This window comes from Octodon degus, unplaced genomic scaffold (genome assembly GCF_000260255.1).
Source record: "Octodon degus isolate 3935 unplaced genomic scaffold, OctDeg1.0 scaffold00045, whole genome shotgun sequence".
Taxonomy (NCBI): domain Eukaryota; kingdom Metazoa; phylum Chordata; class Mammalia; order Rodentia; family Octodontidae; genus Octodon; species Octodon degus.
In genome coordinates, this window is record NW_004524621.1 from 11,314,395 (window position 1) to 11,317,217 (window position 2,823).

Here is a 2,823-nt window from a genome sequence, read left to right on the forward strand (position 1 = left end):
AGCCAAATCTTGGAAACAACCAAGATGCCCATCACCTGAGGAACGATGAAAAAGATGTGGTATTTTTATACAATGGAGTATTACTCAACTATAAAGAATGATAAACTCGAAGCCTTTTTATTGAAGTGGATGCCACTTGAAGATACACTCATAAGTGAAATAAACCAGACACACATGTGTAAATATCGTATAGTCTCCCTAGTATAAGAACTCAAAAGAAGGAATATAAATAGAAAGGTATAATACAATTGAAAGGAAAGCAAGAACTTGAGGACTAGACAATGAAGAAAGTGCAAGAAGAAGAGCTAGGAAATATGACAGAGGCAAGCCATACAGTTATATGTACAAGATGGGTAAGGCAATGGTCCTGAGAATCTTCAGAAGATTTTCGAATCTAGCAGTTAACTGGAAGAATTCTCACCCTAACTATATATACTGACACCTGTGAACTAGGCAACTGCACTGAAGATGGCAATTTGTAATAGTAGGTTCATGCTTGGAGTACCTGTCATTCTGGTCTTCTGAATACGGGCTGCTTGTCATGACACGCCAGTGGCTGCCGTGCTGTCTCTCAGGTAGATGACTGTTTAAAAAGGGGGTGGTGAATGAAGGCAGGAGACAGGAAAAAGAGTATTGCAGGACTGTCCTGCTACAATGTTGTATAGGGTTAGATTTCTGGACTTACATGTAAACATATATAATTCTTTATTCTTATTTTTTAAATATATTTTAATTTTTTGTCATTTCTGTAGGGACTTAAAGTTTAATATATCAATACTTTATGAAAAATACCTGTTCCATGTTATGCCTAAAATGTTTGATATTCAGAAAGATAGTGAGGCTAAGCTCAACAGCCTAGGTTATATGGTAATAACAATAAGCTTGTCTTCTGGAGGGTTAACAACCGAAGTTCGCAGACCAAAAATTAGAGAAAAAGGAGGGCCACAAGGAAAGCCAACATTTTGGCCCTAGCCTTCCAATTAGGACTCAGGACATATGAGAACCTGTACTGTAATATTATGTAACTCAGTTGTATCCCAAATTTTCTGATCAAGGAGATTATGGAGCCACAGAGAAAAATGAATAATAATGTAGACTGTGCCTGAGGAGACTCACATGGAGAGAAAACATTCTCTCAGGCTTTCACAGAGAGCACATTGGCCAAGCAATGGCCGTGACTAATCCACATGGCTGACACTGACAAAGGATCTACAATCTGAGGTACAGAGTCTCAGGATAAAGCCTGAGGGGATTTGATTGACCTTAGTAGATTCAAAAGCTGCAATTCTTGTTGCATAGGTCTTGCTTTATCTTGGTCTTAACCATCCAACAGAAAAGTATAAAAATGAAGTACAAGAAATAAAGCCATGTTGTTATGTTGAGCTGTAGGGGACTCAGGTCAATCAAGTGGAAGACCCAGTACTATTATGGACTACTAGACTATTTTGGAATATTTTGCTGAGTTCATACACCTATAATATTTAAATGATGAACTAAACAAAAAAAAGGGGATATAGATGAACGACCATTTTGTATCTGTGTATTCAAAATGGTTAGGATAGATATATAGCTACATTCTCTTAATTCAAGGAATAGAGGGATTTATTCTAACAGTATTTGTAAATAGGATATCATGTCTGCACTTTGCACAACAAATAGCCACTAGGAAGGCAGTATGCAATGTGTTAATTATTGGAACTATCTTACCAATTTGATTTGAAACTGTCTCATTGCTATTTCTCAATAAAATTATGGGAAAAAATTTCTTGTGATAATGGTTTTGAGTTATGTCCACTGCCCTACTTTTTAGGATTTACATGCTGATATGTTATAAAGTGTATAGCTTACATAAAAATAGCTTATATAAAAAATCATATGAAGAAATATGACAGAAAACTAAAATGAGAAAATAAATGTGGCAAAATGTTAATTACCAAATCTACTAAGAGTAGTGGGTGCTCATCGAACTATTGGTTCAACTTTTCTACAGATTTAAAATTTTCCAAAATAAAAATGAGTAAAAGAGCAGGGAAAATATAAAAATGAACTATTCATTAAAAAATAGAGTAGGGCCGGGGAGATGGCTCAGTGGAATAAGTGCTTCCTTGGCAAGAGCAAGGACCTGAATTCAATCCCTGGTTCCACAAAACAAAAAAAAAAAGAGTAGCCAATAAGGAAAAAATGTATGAAAATTAACAAACTTGCTGATTCTATTATGTTTTATTTTTCCCTGGCCTCTTGACATTTGTTCTTTAATCACTTCTACTGCATTTCACCAAATGAGTCCAGGAACAAACAGGACATGAAATCTTAATCATTCCATTTCACTGCTCAACATCAGTCCTAGAAAAAAGGTTCACAAGATTAAAATGTCAAAATTAACTCATTACAGTAAGTTTGGAAAATGACCTACAGATTTCAGATTCTTTTAGCTCCTATGACCTAAATAACAAACAGAAAAAAAAGTGGTAGTAATACACCATACAAGAAAAGAATCATATGAGAAATGGAAGGTAACCAATGGTGAATAGAGGTTTTCTTTCCCGCAAACAACACAGTGATACACGGTATATGCTATGGAGTAAAGTTGTCTGTGTTTGAATACTTGATCCTTTTATCTCCTCAATCTGTTTTAAAAGAAACTGGGAAGGTAGCAGTATACCCACAATGTAGAGTTCATTTTTAGAAGGAATCTGTACGACCCAAATAAATTAATCTCAGGAGAAATGATAGATCCTCTCACTAGGTTAACAATTCATTAAACTTCATTGAGGTTTACCATGCATTGGTTGTTGAAACATGACATAAAAAATAAAATAGGGG

At 35.1% G+C, this 2,823-nt stretch overlaps 1 protein-coding gene across 5 annotated transcripts in view; it reads right to left on the reverse strand.

The window, feature by feature from the left end:
• Unc13b (unc-13 homolog B) overlaps positions 1-2,823 on the reverse strand; it is a 273,280-nt gene that overhangs the window by 156,436 nt on the left and 114,021 nt on the right. The window lies entirely within an intron of this gene.